At 51.2% G+C, this 22,853-nt stretch overlaps 1 protein-coding gene across 3 annotated transcripts in view; it reads left to right on the top strand.

Moving 5' to 3' along the window:
• Positions 1-22,853, top strand: part of Gdpd5 (glycerophosphodiester phosphodiesterase domain containing 5) — a 76,100-nt gene that overhangs the window by 10,587 nt on the left and 42,660 nt on the right. For all 3 annotated transcript variants that reach the window (XM_055623627.1, XM_055623629.1, XM_055623628.1), the window contains one exon: positions 17,917-17,992. The gene's annotated coding sequence lies outside the window, so the exon portion shown is untranslated. The remainder of the gene's footprint in view (positions 1-17,916; positions 17,993-22,853) is intronic.

The raw sequence follows: 22,853 nt of genomic DNA on the forward strand, positions 1-22,853 counted from the left end.
TGTTTTGGTACTCCAGGCTCTGGGCAATTTTTGTTTATTTTTCCTACAAAAACTTGCTTTTACCTTTAAGTAAACTGCTGCATCATTTGCTTAGAACCTTCTGTGTGCGATGATGTTGCCTGCCGTGACCTCTTGTCCACAGTGCCAAACAGGACTTGCCTAGAACATAGTAGATCCTTTCAAAATGTCTCGTGTATGAGTATGCCAAATGGTGTAGGTGCCTGGAACAGTCTTTCAGGCAATGAAGGCCTATGCCATGCTCAAGGGCTTCCCCTGCTCATCATACCTATAAAACAATTTGCATAGTTTGGGATGGAGCCTTCAAGAAAGAGCATGGAGCCTGAGGTGAGGAGATGATTCTTTTCCTGCAAGGATGGGCCTTATAGAACTTGCCTTCTTTGCCAAGTGCCTGCTCCTGTGGCCATACCTGCTCAGCAATATGTTCTGGCTCCAGTCTCCCCATCCCTTCATCTTGCTGTCCATAAACCTGCCTCCTCCATCTCAGCACCTCTTTCTTCTCCCCTTGTGCTTGTCTGCGTGTCATTTCTAAGTGGTGGATCTTAGGAGCCTTCATTCATTCATTTCTATCCTGCCAGCTGCTGGTGCCCTGGAATTCGCTGAGAACTCCATCCATCTTGGTGGGGGACTTCTGCAGTGGTTGTGTTTGGTCAAGACATGGCCACACCCTCTGGCAAAAGACAGGGAAATCATGATGCACAGACAGAATGCTGGCACCAGACTTCTGCCTCTGCTTGCCTCACCACCCTGAATCTCCATAATACTCTAGGGAGGGATCTAGGCTCCACTTTGCCAACAGTAGATGCCTGGACCAGCAGGCAGAATCCTTGCCTCACAGCTAGCTCACATCTCTGCCATCCTTGACCATCTCCTTCCTCTGTACTCTGTTTGCAGACTGTACGATGTCACCTTCTTTTCTCTCTGCAAGAACTGGTGGTAGGGGATGAGGTTAGACTATTTGCCTCTATTTAAATGGTCAGTTTAAGTCTTTCCTAGATACCAGCCTCAGAGCATTATATGAGACAAATGCTCACATAATCAGGGCTGGCTTTGAACTCCAGGTCATCCTGTGTCCACCTTCTGAGTGCTGTGATTTCAGGTGTGCACTATCATGCCAGGCTCCCAAGCTTGTTGGAGGCCTGGAACCCGGGACAAGCTGCTTGGCATATTGTCATCAGGATGTCTCACACAGGAAGCCACAGGGAGAAGCTGTTTCTTGGCTTAGGACTGTTTGTGTTCTGGAGACTATCTTGGGGACACTGGTGCAAGACAGTCTTGGCTGTAATGGTAGAGCTTCAGTCTGCAGGACACGTGAAGGTAGAGATGTTTGGATTCTTCATCCACCAACAGACCTGTCTCAGGCACCGACTGTGGGCCAGGCACACAGCCAGCCCCGGGAAATGCCAAGACACGTCTGACTAAGAATCTTCCATTTCATTTCCCAGCCCACTAAGGGTTTTTAAAGAAAGACAAATACAAGCCTTAAAAGGAAGAAGCAAGTTTTTAATTATTCCAGGTCGTGGTGGGTGGGTGGGCGGATGACACATTTATTCTGTACCGTGGATCCGTACCTAGGCCCTGGTTAGTATCAGATCTCCCAGATCTCCCAGGAGCTATTGAGGACCAGTTACCCCAGGCCGAGTTCAGAGTTCACATCTGCTGCAGGAAGTCTGAGGAATCAAATGGAGTGAGGGAGGCCCAGAAGAGGAGGGTTGGCACAGATGGTGCCTCCTGAGGCCCATTGCCCTGGACTCGGCATTGAGGGTGTGTAGTGAGTGCCTGTGCCACAGAGGGGAGATGAAGTGTGGTGAGGATGGGGTTTGTCCAGCGTTCTCAGCAAAGTAACAGCTGGGAGCGGAAGTGTAGAGGTCGCACTCTATGGGGGTGCTCGAGGGGGCCCTGGACAATGGGAGCACAGGAACACTATTGCAAAGGCTACTGGGTAGGTAAGGAGTGTCTAAGTACCCACTGAGCGGGTGCCTAGCTGATCAGGAGGGCCCTGAGGACCAGGACCAAGTCACACTCATCCCAGTGTTCCCAGCACTTGGCTAGTGTCTGGTTGACATGTGTGAACTGAATGGATCTTTAACCGGGTCCTTCTCTGTAGGCTTCAGGGCCTCTTATTGTGGTTAGGCAAGGCCACTAGCAAATCCTCCCAAGACTCTCAGGAGTTCTGGGTATGCTCACTCTTCCTCTAGTCTTGAGGTTCTCCAGGTTGCCCCAACTGGAGGGCTCAGAAGCCCCTGGGTTGTGTTAGCCGCCTTTTACCAGTGAACTGCACTTTTCCTTTTGCCTTGCCTCCACAGGTGGTAGGCCTGGTCACCTTTCTAATCATTCTCCTAAGGCCCCAGATCCCATGACAAAGCAGGGAGGAGCTGGAGAGGGGAGTTGAGCCAGGCTGGAAAGAGGATTAGTGCATGCAGCTTGGGGTTGGAACTCTGGAAGGTTCCCCAGTCTGGTATCTCCAGAGTCTGCCTCTGTTGAGTGAGGCTAGTACTAATGACTCCCACATGAGGCTTTGTGCTGATCTAGGGAGATAACATGGATACATATTATAAACTAACTTAGGGACTTGGGATGTAGCTCAGTTGGTAGAGTGCTTGCCTAGAAACCCTGGGCTCTATCCCCAGCAGTGTATAAACCAAGCATAGTGGCACACTCCAGCAATTAATCAAAACATTCAAGAGATAAAGACAGGAAGATCAGAAATCTAGGTCATCCTTCAAGTCAAGTTCAAGTTCAAGATGAGGGACAAGACAGGGACAAGATGAGTCCCTGTCTCAAAAAAATATAGGATAGATAGATAGATAGACAGACAGACAGATGATAGATAGATGATAGATAGACAGATAGATGATAGATAGTAGATAGATTGACCCTCCCATAACTAGCTGTGATCAACAGTCTGTATTGTCCAATTTCTATATCCCGCCCCCCCCCCCAACTTCAGACTCACTTGTCACCTTTTCTGGAAGTGTTCTCTAGCAGTGGCTTACTGTTTCCTACCAGGCTTCCCCTGTAGTATAGGCTTTATTCAGGCCACAACAATAGGACTCTGAATTACATACAAGTTGCTCACACAAGCCAGTACTCCTTCTCCCTGCACAGAGCAGGAACAGACACCTTGCTGTCCCTCTTGTCTCTTGGATTCAGACGCCACCTCCCCAGCTACATCCCCGGAGTACAGGGTTTTGGCCTCTGGGACAGGTGGGAGGCACGTGTTAGGAAATCTCCTCAGCTTGCCAGCACTGCTGTAAGGCTGGATCCAACAGGATTTGCCTGCGTATGGGGGTGTGGTGGGGCATGGCCCTGGGTGGCTGGCGGTGATGAAGGATCGGGGCTGGCAGTCATAGGAACTGAAGGACAGAACAAGACAGTCACTCTCACATCCCTCCCTTTCCCACTGGTTTCAAGGAGGTGTGAGGGGCAACAGGCTCTCTGGGATGACTGCTGCTTTACTTCACTATAACCCAGGGCACTCACTCCAAGCACAGGCAGCCTGGCAATCCAGCCTGGCAACCCTGGCCAGGATGGGGTCTCAAGGAACAGGATAGGTCTAGCCAGCAGCCCCTCCTCTTGAATCCTGGGGGTCCCTCCTAAAGCCTTTGTGCCTACAGCCCCCAGATGGTGTCCTGGCCCCTTCAGAGCAGAGTGGAGAGCAGACAGCTGGTAAGGCTGGCCCCAGAGACAGCCCAGATGTTCTCTACGCTTGGGTTGGTGGGTGGGAGAGGCCTAGGGGTGGCGTTAGCTAAAAGGACGTAATAGCACAGCAATGTAACTTAAGCTGGTTGCAGACACCTGCCCCTCAATCCTGTGTGTGGAATCAGGTCTTATGCATTCAAGGCTTTGAGCATACTGGGTCAGCACTCTCACTGAGTCACAGCTCTAATCCACCTCCTGTCTTTCTGGCTTAGAAAAGTCAAACAGTGGTTCTGTCCCGGTTTCCACACTTTGGATTTGCAGCTTGCCTTTCTGACTTTGGCTGAAAAGGGCTGCTGAAGTGGCTTGGTCTCTCAGGCTGGGCTGAGGTCAAAGCAAACAGGGTGCATGGTCCGCCACGGACTAGGAGGGAAGAACCAATTCCAGGTTGCAGCAAAGAAACAAGAGTGCTGGCAGGGACGAAGGACTGGGGCTGGTCTCCTTCAGGGAGAAAGAGGCCATTTCCACGGGGCCTGGGAAGGAGCAACAGCAAAGGTACGCCAGCGACTGTCACTTCAAATCACCCCAGTGTCTGTCACTTTTGGGGGAGCCAGGCAGCCCTGAAGGCTAACCAGGTGATGTAAGGAGCCCCTTTCTTCTTGTTCCATGTCACAGGGACTAGCACACTGCACTCTCCATCTGTTATATTAAAGGAAAGGCAAAAGCTACTCGGTATGAAGCCCTGGGGGACAGCTCAGGGGCTCCAGCAACTAAGACTGGCTTCCTGGTCCTGGTGACAGCCAGGCTGTGTGGATGGGCTGCGTATGCCTCATTTGCTCCCTTTGATGGAGCAGCTGCTTAATTAGCTGCTTGACAAGTGTCCCCTACACACGTCAGGGTCAGTCCTCAGCAGACCACATGTGTGCTCAGCAGCCAGCCTTGGGCATGAGTCCATAACCTGCTTGCTGTCCCATCTCCTGCTTCTTGGCTTGTCCCACAGATGACCTTATGTTATGGTCACTGTGTTGGGGACTCAGGGAACAGAAGACAGCCATGCCCCAGGATCCCCAGTTTGGGATGGATGGGAAGAAAGGGCCCAGAGAAGGATCAGAGGTTGGCACTACCCCAGAGGTGTGCCCATTAGCCACCCCTAACCCAGGGAGGATTCTGCTGGCTCTGTCTTCAGCCCCCTATGTGACCTTGAGCATCCCATCTTCCTCTCTGTGCCCCAGATTTGCCATCTGAAACAGGGTGTTTGAAGAGTTGGTCCCAGGAAGCTGTTACCAAAAGTGAAGCGGTGTGGGCTCAACTCTGATCTCTAAAGACAGTGAGCCTCTCATCCCATTTCTCCACTTGGGGCTGTGACCCATCACTGCTGTTCATGACTGGGGTGTGCTGGCCGTACAGGCACAGGACACCGTGACAGCTACCCTGCCCAGCAATGTCCAGCGATGAAGGGTTGTGGAGCAGTTCATTGGTAGGCTGGGTGATTGAATCCACCAGCTTTACTGTGGTGCCTGAGCGCCCAGGACCAGAAGAATGATGACAGCCTCTGCCTCCATGGCTGGTTGGGGAAGGGCAGATATGGCAAGAGGGCTTGTCTTTAGAGTCCTTGAGAGAGACCCTTGCTCTTCTAGAACTGTAGATTTTCTATCCCCAGATATTGAGAATACCAGCTCATGGGACCTTAGAGCCTTGGGCCCTATGAAATTGTGACTTGGAAGTGGTCTTAGGAGTCATAGAATCCAAACCTGCACCCAGCCCAGGCAGGCCCCTCCATGGGGTTCTGGGCCCCCTTGAGGCCCTCCTGTGGCCCGGCTCCTCAATTCAGTGCTCCCACTTATGTCTCATTGCTGTGAGTGGCCATCTGAGACTGGCAGGTTCTCCTGGGCAGTGCAGGACAGGCACCATCTTCTGTTTGGCTAAGAATAGAAGGCTGCATGGGATCTAAGCATAGCCAATGCAGCAGCCCCCACCAGGCACTGGGGAGCTTATTAAGCAGGATCTGGGGCCACCCTGGACTCTCCTGGGTGGAGGGACGCTGAGAAGAGTTTCACAGCCTGGTCCCAGGAGATGGATGACATTTTTTTCTTTTTTGTAAAGTACAGCTCCTCCTCCTGCCTCCCTCTCCCCTGGGCCCCCAGTCTCCTAGTGTCCTGGGGGAATGTCTTCTGAGATGATTCAAACAAACATACCAGCTTTGAGTGGAACAAACCAATCAATAAAAATGGCTTTTTTTTTTTTTTTTTGCCTGAAAGGAGAGAGCCAAGGAGAACGGCTATTATTGAGCACCTACTGCATGCCAGACCTGTCCTCAGCATCTGGTGCCCTGGCTTCATCTAACCTACCCAGTGGCTATAGAGAGGAAGCTTGGTATCATGTCCTGATGTGACCTCGTGGAGTTAGGGCTGGGAACCAAGGCCTTACCTACCCTGTGCTTTTGGGGGAGGGAGTTGCTGAGAGTCAGGGGAAGGGACCAGAGTCAGAGCTGTTTGAGGGAGCTCCAGGGTGGGAAAATTCTATCCTTCTGATTATAGGAAACCATGGTTTGCTATATATTTGAGTCTATTCTTCTTTTGGCATCCTATGTGGAACTGGAGAAACTACTGGCTGAGGCTGGGGATTGCATCCTTGTCACATACAGAGCAGGTCCAGGCATAGGTCTGTTGAGTCTGAATTAAGTCCAACCCTCTTGGGTCTCACAGTCCCTTTCACAACGTGGCCAGAGGCTGCTTGGGGGAGGACCATGAGACCAAAGCACCAGATCCCTGCTGTCCCCTGTCACCGATTGCCAGTGTGAGAACTGTAGGGACACCTCGGCATCATGAGTCCCTCTCAGGAAGACAGAGGCCCTAGGACAGAAGGGGGCCCAGGTCATAGGGTAAGTGGGCCTCGCAGTACATAGTAGGTACTCAAGAAATCCCTTCTTTTTTGAGTACCAGGGCCTGCTTTCTTCACTTCGGGGACAGAGCTGGGAGACTTGGGCAGTCAGGGCTTGGAGTCAGCTGAAGGTCCAACCAGAGCCTGGAGGGCCCCAGGCTTATATGTGTTTGCCCAAATCCTGCCCCACAGAAGTATTCCTGTGCCAAATTGGAGGCCTTCCTGAGTGTTCCTCCTCAGTACCCTTCCTTACTTCCCGTCTCCCCCAAACTGGGAGCATTTTATTAAATTTTATTTTATATCAAGAACTCAAAACACAGGCAGGGGATATAGTTCATTTAGTAGAATGCTGGCCTTGCACGGATGACTCCATGGGTTTAATCCCTGGCACCACATTACCAAACCAGGTGTGGTGGACGTAGGCCTGTCATTCCAGCGACGGAGATGTGGAGGCAGGAGGATCAAAGCAAGCTCATCCCTGACTACATAGATAGTTGAGGCTAGTCTGGGCTCGTAACACACCGTCTGTGTTATTTGGACTCACAAATGCATGGTGGTAACTACATTTACCTTGCTGCATAGCGAGTCCCAGGAGTGGTGTGTTCGGAACCCAGAGCCTTAATACACTGAGGAAAGTGCTTTGTCCTTGAGCTTCATCTGCAGAAGTCATCTTTTTCATCAGGTAAAACTGATGCTGTATAACCCCATTAGTTAGCCCTCCTCCCGCCTCCCATTCCTCCCCCTCCCTGTCCTCCCCCTCCCCTGCCCTCCCCTCAACATAGTCCCTAGTAACCAACACTGTACTTTCTGTTTCTGTGAATCTGACTCCTTTAGGGGCATCATTAAATGGAATCCCCTGGTATCTGTCGCTTTTCGAGTGGCTTATTTCACCTAGGGTAATGCCCTCTTGGCTCAGTCCTGTTATACAGCAAGAATCAGGCTTTCTTTTTAAAGGCCAAGTAATATTCCATTGTGTGGATATACCACATTTTTGCCCATTCTCCCATTCGTGGACAGTTGGGTTGCTTCTGGATATTGACTGTTATGACAGGAATGGGACTTTTGGACGGACAGGCCTGGGTTGTATCCCATGTTCAGTGTCACCTTTGCTAGGCGTCTGATCCTTCTCCGCTGGCTGTTCAGCTGTTCAGTGGTAGAGCAGAAACTTGCATGTAGAAAGGCTTGACATTCATCAGGCTCGCACCGAGTGGGAGGTAGAAGTCATTTCTATTACCTGGTTTCCTTTTAGAGGCCCGTCCCTCTGTCTGTGGGTTACAGGAACCACACACCCATATGTCACTCACACCCCGTGAAGCCAGAGTAGGGGCTGTGTGTCTGTCAGTTGATCTCAGAAAGTCAGGGGTTTGTCCAGATTCACACAGCCAGTCAATGGCCGCGCTGTGATTCAATCTAGGTCTCTGGCAATGCCGAGAGTCCACAGGCCTTAGAGCAGTGGTTCTCAATCTTCCTAATGCTATTAACCTTTAATACAGTTCTTCATGTTGTGGTGACCCCCAACCATGAATTTAAATTTGTTGCTACTTCATAACTATAATTTTGCTACTGTTGTGACTTGTCCTATAAATATCTGTGTTTCTAATGATCTTGGCAACCCTGTAAAAGGATTGTTTGAACCCCCTATCCCCATGAAGGGGTGACCCACAGGTTGAGAACTTCTGCCTTACAGTATCAGCAACCTGTGGCCCACGCATAATTCTGCAAGTGTCAGAGCTGCAGAAGGAGGGAGGAAGCAGGATGAGCTTGTGAGAAGAATCCCCATGGTGGGCAGAGGCTGTGGCATCTCTGACTCCATGACTGCTCAGGGTTGTGGATAGTGAAGTTGCCCCAGGAACAAGAGCTTGGGGGGACTCACTTGTACCACACAGGCTGGTCTAAGTCCTCTTGAATCTGGGAGCTTACATCCTGTTTTTGTTCCCTCTTGCCCTGTCATTTGCTTTTCTCTTCCTTCCATCATTTCTTCACTTGGTAGCCACTCCCCTGAGCTCTGAGGTGGGGGTGGGAGGAACAATCAAACCTGGAGGCACTTTTTATCATCCTGGTAGAAAGAGCGAGGATTCTGGGCGAAGCTGTCTGGGTTGAGATCCTGCCTCTGCAGCTTACTGCCCTTACGACCTCCAGCAAGTTGCTTAAGCTCTCTGTGTCCTGTGTCTTTCTTCTCTATAGCAGAGAGACTTTGTCCTTTACACAACAGGTCACCCTCAAACCTTGTAACTTAACCAGAGAGTGTTTGTCTAGCACACCTGGAGCCCTGTGTTAGAACCTTCCACCACCTGAAACCAACCACGGTGGTACAGATTTGTATTTCTAGCACCCAGGAGGTGGAAGCAAGAGAATCAGAAGTTCAGAGTTATCTGTCCATAGCAAATTCCAAGTCCACTTGGGCTACATGAGACCCTGCCCAAAAAAAAAAAAAAAAAAAAAAAAAAGCAAAGCAAAACACAAACTACCTTTCCTTTCATAAATCAGAGATTTAAGATGGGCTCAGGCAAGCGGCATGTGGCTGGAACAGCCAGCAGCAGAGTCACTGGAACTGGGGCTTCTCTTTGCTTTCATGTCCATTGAGGGCCTCCTTTGTCCAAAAACCGGGTTGAAAGCTGGGCATGGTGATGTACGCCTTTAATTCCAGCACTCAGGAGGCAGAGGCAGGTGGATCTCTGGGAGTCCAAGACCAGCCTGGTCTACCTAATGAGTTCTGGGCCAGCCAGGGCTATACAATTAGACTCTGTCTACAAACAAAAACACCTGGCTGAGCCCTCCCATAGCATGACGATTCCTATGCAGACAAAGCTCCTGCAAAGTGGTTCAGGGTTCCTGCTCCGGAGTGAGGTGATGGCTGCGTTCCCTTAGAAGACACGGCCTCGAGAGGGTGCCAGTGTCCCCTCAGCCATCACTTCCAGGCCCTCCCGCCCTTGAGCATGGACCTCGGTTCTCCAAGGGAAGATGTCACAGTGACGCTAAGGGGACTGTGGGGGATGGGCACGGCTGCAGCAGATGTCTCTGGAAATCCAATCTGCCCCTGCTGTAAGGGCTACAGGAGCCAAAACAGGAAATGCCTAGAACAATGCCTAGGCATCGCATATAAGCCGGAGCTATATATAGCCGGGCATGATTTTGACTGTATGCAATTTACTCATGCTGTGCTGACTGAGGGACCTGGCTGTCACTGCTGAAGTCAGTCCTAGGAACAGAGGCGCTTCCTGTGCGGGTGTAGAGGGATCTGTAAGAGTCTGTCACATGGAGACTGTAGACACCTGTTCCACACGAAGGAAATCCACAGCTAAGTGGAGAGTCCCTGGAGAAGGACACAGCTCCAGGTGGCGAGGCTCCCTGAGGTGCAGAGGGCGGGACCAGACAGGTGGATTGAGGCCAGGCTAAGTAGAGCTTTGCATGCGGCGTTCATTTGGGTGTTCATTCCTGATACCAGAAAAAGGTGTAAGGTCCTGCAGTGCCGTAGAGGGGAGGCCACGTGTGAAGTGAACTCAGGAGGATTCGGGAGGTGCCAGGGTTGCAGGGGGCAGGCCGATGGGGCTCATGCCATGTTTGTTCCTGTCATTTATGTCAGCTTTGAGTGTGAGGTGTGTACTGGCTCTCTCCCCCCCTTCCAATAGATCAGACCCCATTCATTACCTTTTCTGTTCAGTTTGGCTCCATTGCAGGAGATGAGACCCACTTTGGCGAAGGGCTGGTGGGACCCGAAGTCACCTACTAGCCTCCTTTGTTCCAACTCGACCTGTATCCCCTGGCCCCTCCTCTTCATATGTTCTCCTTCACCCTTCTGCAGTGTCAGGGTCCAGACAGACCAGGTGGCCCTCCAGGGGTGGCTGGTGTTCTGGCCAGCCCTATTTTCCCCCTGAGCTGGTGGTTTCAGAGCAACTATGATCCGGGTCTTTTCATGTCCCGTAGCCTGTCTCTGTGCTCCATAAGCCTGTGTGCTGGCGCCAGTTTGTCTCCTTGGTGTGTGCATTCCCATGCACGCATGCCTTGTGCATTTGCGTCTGTGTGGCTGCGCATGTGTAAGGGATGCATCTGTGCTCCCTGGGCACTTCTGGAAAGCTCTAGGAAGTAGCAATAAAACAACGTGACTCGTAAAGGGCTCCTGGAGGAGCAGAGGCACCCGTCCTTGCCCTAGGGGCTGAGGGTCAGAGCAGACACAGCTGGCTGCCTTCAGGAGCTAGCCTGAGTCTCTGACATGCTGCTTAGTTGGGTGTTTCTGGACTTGGGGAGGCGGGAGCGGTATGCAAACAGCTAAAGGCATACTGCAGTTGGTGGGGGTAGTCAGAACTTCTACAGGAGGAGTAGAGCCATGACTCTAGAAAACACAGCTGAGAAGGGGCAGGGAACAGGAGCAGAGCCTGATGAACCATGGGTTAAGGGGGTTGAGACAGAGGGAGGGTGATTCTCGTCTTTCTGGGAGTCAGGAGATGAAGGCCCTTGAGATGAAGGTTGAGGTGAGCAGGCCTAAGGGGGAGTGATGAGTTCCTACTTGGCCACTGTGGTGCAGGGCTCCTGGGGGTGCTGAGCAGATGACGGGGAGAGCAGGCTACTGAGAGCCTAAGTTTAGTCCTGGTATGCAAAGGCCCAGGGGTTGAGCATCCAAGAAGCAAGAGAAAAAATGAGCATGAGCTGGGCAGCCATGCTGGACAAGGGAGAGAAGAGCAGCAAGGGGCTGGAGAGCTAGGATAGGAGGAGACCTTTCCAGGAAGCCAAGGAAGGAAACCTTCCCAGGAGGGTCAGGCCAGTGTTAGCTGAGGACCAAGAGGTCTCCTGTGAGGAAGCTGCTGATGAACTTGATGGGACCGAGGGAGGAAGTGGCAAAGTGAGCATGGATGACTCTTCCAGAAGTTTCTGGACAAAGAAGGAAAGATAAGCAGGCTGGTGTATATGATGGTCTGGGACAGACTCAGGCCTGAGTGTTCCCAGCTAGAAGGAACCTATCTTCAGGGGCCCCAGGTACCCTAAGGACCTCTTGCAGTCTTCAGCAGCAGGGTTGGAGGGTGCCCAGAGGGAATTCCCTTTCCATAGGGACAATGTGGGGTGTGGAAGCCCAAGAAGGATTGTGAGGGCAGCCTTCATCCTGCCCACCTCCAGGCCCCCATCCACCTTCAGGTCTGTAGAGCAGCATCCAGTAGGCTGGAAGAAGCCCAGGATCGTCCTGAACCAGGCCCAGGTCAGGAGTGGAGCCTAGGAATGTGTCTGTCCTCTTCAGTGCTGGAGGCTGCTTTAGGGATGTTTCACACGAGAAGGTCCTGGAAGGGTCAGAATGCTGATTTGCCTGTTTGCAAAGAGACCACGCCCAGACCCATCCCTGGTCCCAGGTCTCCATTACTAGGAAGTTCTTCCTTTGAGTCTAGCCTGTGTCTTTCCTGCACTGTGTTCCCTCCTGATGAACTTGTTCAACCCTGGCCATGGAGCCAAACCTCTCATCCGACCATGCGCTTTGAGTGGCGGCCAGTGTTTTTACAACTTGTTTTCACGGAGTTGGTTTGAAGTCTCCCTGCATTCCCAGAATGTCAGATCCGCCCTGATTCACAAGGACTGACCAAAAAACAGGGTCAGAGCCAGCTAGGAGTCTGAGGATTGAGTCATTCTCCTTGGACCTTTCACAGATTTTTCTGTTTGTTTTTTCTTTTTTTTTCCCTAGTGAGGAGAGAAATGTAGGAAAGTGGGCCCAGGGAACCAGGAGGGACAGCAGCAGCACATGAGGATGAGAACATGTCCAGATGATGCAAGCCGTGGGCAGAGAGGAACAGAGGCACCAAGGCCTGGGCTTTCATTTAGGAAGACCTCAGATTGAGGTTCATGTTCTATTGCCTGGCTGATGGAGGTCTCTGTGCCTCAGTTTCCTCATCTCTGCAATGGCACAGAACCCTGGGTGTCTGAGGTCACGTGGATCAATGTGAGAATGGTTGTCAGGAAATGTAGTAAGACAGAAACTGCTAAGGGGAGGGGAGGAGGAGAGGTGAGCTCAGCCAACCCCATGCAGGGCTTCTAGCTCAGTCAGCAGGTGACTGGGAAACAGTGGCAGCCGTACCCCAGTGGTGACCCTCCAGGAGCAATGATGGACGTTGTCGGTAAAGGGCTGCCTTGGAGGACAGCGGTGTCCTGAGAGGGATTCCAGCAGTCCAGGGAAACTTGGGTCCCTAAAGCCAGGTGTTTGCCATCAGGCGGTCAACACGATCCAGTGTGTCCTATAAGAGTGGAGGGTCCGGGAGAGTGGGGGAGCCTGGCGCATGGCTTCTGGGCTTAGACAGGATTAGGAGATAAGGGCTGTGGGGTGCTGACTGCCCAGAACCCAGCCTGGTGAGTGACAGCTTGTAGGCAGGGTGCTGAAGGGAGCCCCAGGACCACACAGTCAGTAGGGCCATTTCCATACCTGCCACTCCAGCCTGGCTGTCCTTGAACTGGGCTTCCAGGCGGCCCCACCGCCACCCCTTGCTCCCGGCAGCAGCATGTCTGAAACCCAGCAGCTCCGGAGCTTGCTAGCCTGGCAGTGGCACCCCTCCTTCCAGCCCAGAGGGCACCAGTGACAAAAAGGACACTGGCCTAGGTCAGGGCCATGGAGGACCTTGGCTGCTCTCTCCTCATTTGCACTTGGCTTTTTCTCCTTGCTGAACTCACACTGATCAGCGTTTCCCGGGAAGGAACTAGCAGAAAGTTGCCCTTTCATCCTGTTCTGACTAAACCCTGGAATCTAAATGAGGTCAACCTGGGTTGGTCTCGATGGTCTCCACCCTCACTCATCACAGGCGATGTCACCACGATTTTGCCTCCTGACTCAGGCCACTGGGAGTATGGCCCTGAAGAGCACGGGCTTGGGTTCCAGTCTAGCCAGACTCTATCACCTGCTGTGTGACCTTGGCCAAGTCCCCTCCTTCCCTGAACCTCAGTGCCTCAGGCTCCTGAGCAACCCTAATCTCACTGCTGGCGTGCTGCGATTACAGATGTGTGCCGCCATGCCTGGCTTTACGTAGGTCCTGGGGACCGAATTCAGGTCTTCACAATTGCATGGCTATTTACCCGCTGAGCTGCTTCTCCATCAATGAGCTCGTGTGATGCCTCTGTGTGTTGGGTGTTTTGTTAATGGCCTGCTGAGGTTGGGGTAAGGAGTGATGTTTACATTTCATTTTTATTTGCTTCACGAAACATCTTAGTCTTCCCTTTAGCAAGATTTTCATATTTGTGTTCCATCGGCAGCAGTGATCTAAAGGATTAAAAACAAGATGCAATTATTTTGCAAAGGGCGCAGAGTTTGAGCCCTGGAGGTGTGGCTCAGTGGTAGGGCACCTGCCTGTCATGCACAAGGCTTTGGTCTCCACCTCCAGGGTCAAGTTCACATACACAGTGTGTGAACTTTGAGTATATTCTGTCAGATGTAAACCAGAGGGAACATAAATACAGGAGAATTTATTTTATAGTTACAGAAGAAGTCATAAACTTACTAAAGTTAAACAGCATGCATTCTAATTAGTAGAAAGTTTTAAAATAAGATTACCTAGCCTGGCCAGGCCCTGCAGGCCCAGCTACACAAGAGGCTGAAGCCCTGAAATCACACGGTCAATAAATGCGTGGGCAACTCGGCAAGCCCCTGCCTCAAGACTTAAATGAAGCAAGATGCAGGGTGGGGATGTAGCTCAGTGAGATAGTGCTTGGCTAGCAAGCACAGAGCCCCTAGGCTTATTGTGTAGCACCCCTGTAAGTGGACAAACCAAGCAGGTCATACACACCTATAACCCCTGGGGCCCACACGAGGGAAGACCAGAACTGACACCCACAGTTGTCCTCTTACTGTTGCACACAGAGAAATCAATAAATACGTCAATACATACAGTTTTCAAAAGAGTGAGGATCTCAGTTCCTACTGCATGAGCACAATGAAAATCGTTAAGTATTGTAAGATGCTCCTTGGGTAGCACGTGCATTTCCAGCACACTTGTAAAATGCAACAGGAAGAAAACACACACACACATGAAGCAGCAGCAGCAGCATGTGCCCCTCTCAGTGGATGACAGACAGTCGTCTGGACAGACACACCTTTCATTCTTCAGTTCAGGAAAAGGAGACAGGTTTGTCAGGGGCCTGAGTGGTGTTGGTTATCGGAGTAGAAGTTTGGATGAAGTCTTAGCAGCTGTGGCCGTGACCTAGCAGTTTCTCTTCTGCCATCAGCCTCTCCCACTGCTTTGGTCCTGCAGGGGGGTTCACACCAAAGAGCCACTTCCTGTTTGGGGCCCAGAACTTCCTTCAAGTGACTCACTGGCTCTCACTGTCCCTGTGCTGGGAAGTCAAGGTGGGGTGGAACCAGGCCTGTTCATGTCACCTTTAGCCTGGACCCCTCTGGTGACCAGGAACTGAGCTAGTGGCTCAGTCAGACATGGGACATGGACTGTCTTGGTTTTCTTCAGGTGTGAGACTGTTCTGCCTTTGGGCACAGGCTCCATTCAGCCCAGAGTAGACGTGAGGGGCAGCCTCTCATCCGTCAGGTGCTTTTGCTGGTAGCCACTAGCCCAGGTGGGATTGATAGGAGAGCTGAGACAGCTCAGCATGGGTCTATTGCACTTTCCCATCCATGCTTAAATCTCTAATAACAACTTCCTGGTGACCACGTGGGTTCCCTGCCCCCTCTCTGTGCCTCAGTACCCCAGGGTGTCCAGCGTCTCCTGATGACAGTGACGTCTTGTACAACTTGGTATCTTGGGGTTCGTTCCAAGAGATCATGGGTTGTGGGGCTTAGGCTCAGCTCGTAGAGTGCTTGCCTGGCATGCACAAAGTCCTGGGTTTGACTCCCAGCGCCACACAAGCTGTGTGTGGTGGCACACAGCTGAAACCCGAGCACCTGGGAGGTGGAGGCAGGAGGATCAGAAGTGCAAGGTCATCTTGAGCTACCGAGGGGGCTTTCAGTCAGCTGGGTTCTGGGAGACTGAGTCTCTGAACAGTGAAATAAAACAGAATGGAATAGAAACAGTTTTGAGGGCTGGGGAGGTGGCCCAGGAGATAACAATCATGAGACCTGGAGTTTGCATTCCCAGGAGAGTGGTGGGCCTGGTGGGCACGGAGGCCTGCCTGGAATTCCAGGCCTCAGAAGGCAGAGGTGGGGAACCCCTGGAGCAAGCTAGCTAGCCAGACTGGCCATATCGGCAAGATGGAGGCTCAGGAAAGAGACTGTGGCTCAGTGAGTGAGGTGGGGGAGCAGTGGAAGAAGATGCCTAAGGTCAACCTTAGGCCTCCACATGCCTGCAGACACACACCGCGCGCATCTGCACAAGCGTGTGCTTAAGCACTTACATGAGCAACCGTACACACACACACACACACACACACACACACACACGTTACATGCACACGTATATACATGAGAAAAAGTTAAAACTACACACAGCACAGTGGAAAACTACACAATGGAAAAAATATTAAAGGCAAACAACAACAATAAAAGATATCCGGGTGGCTCACTGCTATACTCCTAGCCCTCAAGAGGCTGAGGCAGAAGGATCGCTCTAAGTTTGAGAACAGTCTGGGCTATAGGGTAAGACTCTGTCTCAGCAGAGTGAAAGAGAGGGTCAGAGAACTATTTGGGGTTTAATTTGAATTCTGCCACCTGGCTGGGTGTGCCCACTTCCTAGGGCCTCTGCTTTATTGTTTAGAAAATTTTGTTGCATTTCAGTGTGTGTGTGTGTGTGTGTGTGTGTGTGTGTGTGTGTGTGTGTGTTATGAAGGTAGAGTACAACTTGTAAAGTCAGTTCTCTCCTACTCTGAGTGTTCCTAGGGTAAAACTCAGGTCAGCAGGCTCGGGCAGTAGGCCTCTTTACCCACCGAGCCATCTTTCCGGGCCCCTAGAACCTTTGTTTTAAATCTAATGTGTCTCACGTGGGTGTTTTACACACATGGCAGCTAGTTCCTGCCAGGCACAGACTAGTGAGCAGACTTTATTGCTTTAAGAGACTAAGTGTGATCACCCTCCACAAGCTGAGACTCCACGTGGGGTAGCCAGCCCAGCACTGTTCTCCTTGAGAAGCTGGTTACGCAGGCTGTGGGCCGTGGCTCTGTGGCACAGACGTGCAGAACCCCAGGCCCAAACCAGACATACTGAGGCCAACTGCAGCCCATAGCAGGATCCCAGGGCAGTCACCGGCGCTCCCAAGTCTGAGCTACCCTGCTCTGTTTCTATCCCTCTGCCTCAAGCCTGAGGATCCCAGTGGGAGATAAAGGAAAGGAGCGTTTCCCTTTATTTGTTCCACTGGGGGTGAGGAGGGGGATCTTGGACCCGGGGCCTTGGTGCATGCTGTATCCCTAGCTTTCCGTTCACTTTAAAATATTTGAGATATTTCTGTAAATTGTCCTGACTGGCCTTGAGCCACTCTGTAAACCCACAAGGCCTTCAACGTTTTGATCCTTAGGCCTTGGTCTCCTGACTAGCTGGGTTTACAGGCCTGTGTTAGCATGCCTATGTCAATAAGTGTGCTTTATAAACTATAAAGTGCATCACAGCCCAAAGATTGTGGTAGGGAGGATGTTTGCTTCCGTGTCTGCAGAGGCTGTCTGTCTCTGGGCCCAACTCAGTCCGCCCGCTCTGAAGCTGGTTGACTGTGTGCTTCGTGCTGGTTCCAAGATCTGAGTGGGTTTGGGAGAGCTGTGAAACTGACAGGGTCCTGGACCTGAGCCATTGCTGCTCTATGTGACTCAGAAGGCCCTGGCCCTGCCATGCTTGGTATCCCTGAATAGGCAAGGTGGCAGTGTCCTCTAAAGCCCGAAGCACTGACCTGAGGCCCCTTCTTCTACCCTCCTCTTGTATAGCCGGTCTCCTGTGTCAGCTCATGGCTCCTGGACTGGGTGAAGGGGGCTGTCCTGCTGGCTGTGAGAGCTGGTGGGGAGGCAAAGCATGAGTCAGAACGCAGGCACATAACTGTGGTGCCCCAGATCCACCTCCGGCCCACCGGCCCTCCCCTGCAGCCTCCTTGGAAGAACAGCTGCTCACCAAGCTCGTGAGGAAGCAGGTTCCATGGCAGCAGGAAGAGCTTTGCCCCAGCATGGCTGCACCTGGTGCCTGCTCTCATGAGCCCTGGTGAGGGGCACGGGTGTTCAAGGAGTAGGTTCTCTAGGTTCAGCCTCCAGGGATGGAAGTGAGACTATTTGTCCCGGGTCTTAGGGCCCAGGATTTGATTAGCTACCAGCTTTATAGCTTCCCTCATTTCCCCGGGACTGGGGGCTGCCCATCAGTGGGCCCACCTCCAGCACAGGGTGAGCAAGCAGCATTAGGGCTGGCAGTACCAGGGCATGGCTTGTGAAAGCTACGTGTGGAGGAAAGACGCTGGGTGGGAGATGGAGGCTCTCTTTCTCAGTGAGTTTGTTGCCTTGTCTCCTCAGCTTTTCGACTGAAGTGACATCATCAGCTCTGTGGACAGGACACCCCTAGAGTGCAGCCCACCGGACCTTCTTCCAGGTAAAGAGAGAAGAAAGGAAGGAAGTGGAGTGGGAAAAAGGAAGTAGAAACAGGTTGTAGAGAACAGTTCCCTGGCTTCTAAAACAATGTTTGCCTCTCCCTTGGGGAAGAAGGGACAGTTTAGGAAGAAAATCAGGAGAAACAGGGACAGTTGTCCCATTTATGGATAATGAAAATGCAGCACCAAGAAAAGGGGCCTCTTGCCTAGTGTAGTGTCTGCATTCCAGGTCTCGTCTGCTGTAGTAGCTGACTTAATCCTTGTAAGAGCCATTGAGATTGACCTCATCACCTCCATGTTATAAATCAGGAGACTGAAGCAGAGTGGCATTAGGTCACTTGTCCAGTTAACCAAGTAGGAAATTTGGGCTTTGAACTTAAGTACTATAGACTTGTCTTTAGCCCTGTGCATAGCCTGTCTATAGCTCATAGTAGCTGTTTCTTTGCACCCCACTTCGGGGCTCTAAATGGGCTCATAGCTTCAGAGAGGATTCATCTGGACAGAGAGCCTAGAGAAAACCCTGCTTCAGCCAAGGGAATGAATGGCAAACGGTGGGGCTGGAGGCCTGAGCCATGGAACTGCCCTGAGCCCTGAGGTAGGCGGCTAACTCCTGGGATTTTCTTCCTCGACAGTCAATCAAGGCTCTAATCACCAGAAAGATCATTAGACCTTTGAATGGGGTAAAGACGGGTTTAGGCCTCATGCTCCAAGACATGCCTAGGCAGAGAGAGACTGCTTCTCTTTGCAAAATGCTGTGAGGAAAAGAGAGACAGTAATGATGGGGGAGATGATGGGACAGCAGATGATAAGAGTCGTGGGGCATAGGGAAGGGGTTCTGCCCTGAGGTTGCCCTCATCAGACCTGGTACAGAAGCATGCAAACCTGCATCAGAGGCTTAAGAAAAAATTGTCAAAGAAAAGTGCCTAATTGAGGATTTAAAAAAAAATTTTTAAAGCAACTTAATTCTTTTCCTATAAATTGGGAAACAACCAATTATTATTATTCAGGGCAGAATTCAGCCTACACTCAGGAATAGCTCTGTAGCCATGTAGTTTATTTATTTAGAGATAGAATCTTGTTGTGTAGCCCAGGCTGGCCTTAAACACTATCCTCCTGCCTCAGATCCTGAGTGCATAGATTATGGATGTGTGCCACTGTACATGCTAGTTGGGTAGTTTCAAAAGCTCCGATTAGCTCTTTCTCTCCTTGCTTTGTGCATTTAACCAATTTTTCTCACCAACAAATACATGAACATCTACTAGATGCTTAACTCAGTGTGTGATACCCAGGTCCCCTGAAACAGCAACTCCTTGGCAGGAAGGGGTCTATGGTGTCTTTGTCCTTCTCACTGGGTACAGGCTGGCAGATTCTTGGGGCTTCAGACAGGGCTGGCCACATGGGACAAGAATCTGGACAGAAGTAGCTGATGACAAAGTACTGAGGCCAGTAATGGCTCTTAAGGGCTCAGTCAGTCCATGTGAACTCAAAGGGCTGAGGCAGTGGCTTGGGCAGTGTGGCTCAGCAGGGATTGCACAGGTCCATATGTTAATGTAGATGGGAGTTGAGGGGGAGGGGCAGGGCACAGTGATGATAAGGTTGTCCGAATGCCTTGTTTTTGGAGTCTGGTGAAGGAGAAGGAAGGGATGGAGGCTAGAGGTAGAGGCTAGGTAGAACTGAGGGAAGGAAACAGGAAAGGCAGCCTTAGCTGGGAGGCTTGCTTCTCTCTCCATCCTGGGAAAGTAATATTGGGGTTCAAGGCTGGGAAATAGCAGAATAGCTTAGAGAGTTGACATCTTCCCAGCTCTAGTGCTTTAAGGCTTATTATAAATCTAAAAGGTCTCTGTGTCTTTTATTTAGGAACTAAACAGTCTAAAGTGTTGTAGAAAACCCAATGGATACTTAGGAACAAAGGGGACATATCAACTCCCCCCCCCCAAGTAATTATTGCTATATTTGGATAGAAGAAGCCATTTGTATAAAAACTCTGCTAGCTTACATAAATAAATAAATCATTTCTCCCCATTTCATTAAGGGACAAAAACTGGGCAGAGACAGTTTGCAGGGTATAAATCTCTGCCGGAACCAGCTTTCTTTTCCTCCCCTTCCCCACCTCATGCCAGTGGCCCTCTTTGTCAGGGTCCTAGAGGGAGGCGTGAAAGAAAGCCACATGAGCCCTGTGACCAAATTACTAGGTTGTTGGGCAAAGCCCAGGACATGCACCTTAGGGTATAGATGAGAGGGCAGTGAGTCAGCCCGGTGCCTGTCCTCTCCCCCCACCCCCCAACTGGCCCTCAGGACTCGGCCAAAGGTCTTCAGGATGCTTACAAGCTCTGATTGTTCAGGGAGAACCTGGCAGTGCTTATGAGAGAGGCGAGCAGGAACTCCTCCCAGGACAACCTTCCTGTGGTCTTGATGGCTTGGCAGGGCCTCCGAAGCTTCCAGAGAGGTAGGGCCGTCATAGGAACTCATCTAAGGAGCAGGTGTAGGCACTAGTTGCTGTGCAGGAACATCTACGCGGAGAAGAGGCCAGAGAGCTCAACACCAGGACTTCCTGGTCCTGCAATCCTAGTCAGCTTGCTCTAGAATTCTATGGTTGTGGGCATCATTCATTTAAGACAAGGTCATGTTCTGTAGTTAAGGCTGGCCTTAAACTCATGTTATTCCTGTTCCGGCCTACTCAATGCTAGGGGTGTGCTCAGCTGGGTTAGGTGATGTTGAAATTGGTTTGGGGCACATGAGGCCTGAAGTCCATGGTTTTGTAAAGAAAAGCTCTCTGGGTAGGGGTAGTCATTTTTTTATTGAGACAGCATGTCACTAGTATCTGGCTGTCCTGGAACTTACTCTGTAGACCACGGATGTAAAGGCATGTGCCACCGTGCCTGGCAGGGCTGGCCATTCGTGGTGACTCTTCAGTCCTGTGCTTGTAGCTTCTATCTAGAACAGTGGTTCTCAATCTCCCTAATGCTGAGACCTTTTAACATAGTTCCTCATATTGAGGTGACCCCAACCATAAAATTATGTTCATTGCTACTCCATAACTAATTCTGCTGCTGTTATTAATCGTAATGTAAATGTTTTGGAGACAGAGGGTTGGCCAAAGAGTTGCAACCCACAGGTTGAGAACTGCGGACTTGGAAGGTGGGGTCCCTATAGTCTTTGGGTCCCAAGAGAATCCAAGGCAGCTTTGTCTCTCAAGCTCCTGCCTGAGGGAAGGAAAAATCTGCAGATACAGGATCCTCAGCCCACTGCTGAGACTCAGAGTCTGTGATTCCCAGCAACTGAGGCGCTGGGCAGCTTTTTATTCCTCTCATTGATGATGTCTGTGAAGTAAAGATTTCAGTAAGGCCTGGAAAGTTTGTGTGACACCTCCCCAGGATGACACAGGTAGAAGCTCTTTGTAAACTGTAAAGCACTCTGCCTGCATTTGTAATTGAAGCTGCTTTTGCTACGTTGAGGTCATCTCCTTGAGGGAAGGAAGGGCCACACTGAGGAATCTCTAGCTATCCAGAAGGCACACCTGACCCCAGTGGAAACCTCTGAAATACCAGTGACAGAGCTCAGAACCTGAGGGCAGGACAGGCTGAAACCTCAGGAGAAAGCTGCCCTTATCAACAAAAAGAGCAGGAGAGAGCACCTTGGGATCTGGGAAAACTGGATCACCTCAGGGTTCACACCTATGGAAAGACCTTTCTTTCCTTGGCCTGGAGGAGCACACTGTGGCCCCCAGTTCTTTCCCAGGAGAAGAGCCAGCAGTCCCCTGTGATGGAAGAGTTGGGTAAACAAGAGGTCCCGGTATTACCATGCAGAAATTCATCATGACCCTAATTATGGCATGATTAATTCTCTGGCAGCCCTCCCCCACTGAGTTACTTTTCCCCACACAAGGAGCAGGTGTGATGGGGTGGAGCCTACCTGGTATTTTTTTTTTTTTAACTTGGGAGACCTCCCACATGCTTCCTTTCCCATGCCACTGCCTAGGGACAGGTGGATTTCCTTCCTGCCCTAGGTCTAGCTACTTCGATACTGATTCACCAGAAGGCAGGGCTTTCTCTGAGATCAGAGAAGCAGAGCACCTCACCCAAGATCGCACAGTAAGATGGTGACAGCCCACTGCTGTCCATACACTCTGTCTGATGAAGCCAGGCCATGGGAACACAGGTCCTCAGAGGTGGCTCTACCTCAGGCAGGATGGGTAGGAATTGGTTAGCTTCACATTTCTCCAGTTGGGCTTTTCACAAGCCCTCAGGAGTGAGAAGTTCCAGAGTCACGTGATTCTTCACCTTCAGGCCTAGCCAGGGGCAACAGAGGGGCTCTTCTGCCATCAACAGAAAGGATTGTGGGATGGTCTATCCTCCCTGAGCCTCCACAGTTCTACTTTGCCCTGGGGATGAAGAGAAAGCTGGTTAGTAAAGGATGTGAGGAATGCTGAGGAAATCCCTGGAGACTGTCTGAGAGAGTCTAGGCCCTCCATGATCTTAGTAAGAAAGCAAGGATGGAGATGTGATCACTCAGAAAATGGAGGTGACCAAGCTTAAGCTGAGACCACTAGTGCTGGACCTGGCTGGGGTTGAGCTCAGTAGATGCAGCCAAGCCAAGGAGGAGATGTTTCCCAGTGTGTCTTTCCTTCCCTGGGGCCTAGCAGACCGTGGGGAAGGCCAGGCCCTGCCCCCAGCCCTGGCACCCTTGGGTATTTCCAGTTCCTGGTCCGGACGTCCCTGAAGCCAACCAAAACACAGTGCTTGGCCCTGGGAGGCCAGGCTGCTGGCTCCTGTGGTGATGGGGATATAGACGGTGCTAGGTCCACCCTGGGAGCTCCTGCTGAGGTAGCCTGGGTTTTTTTTTTTTTTTAGCACCCTGATTTAT

This window comes from Psammomys obesus, unplaced genomic scaffold, assembly GCF_907164565.1.
Source record: "Psammomys obesus unplaced genomic scaffold, mPsaObe1.curated_primary_1811, whole genome shotgun sequence".
Classification (NCBI taxonomy): Eukaryota; Metazoa; Chordata; class Mammalia; order Rodentia; family Muridae; genus Psammomys; species Psammomys obesus.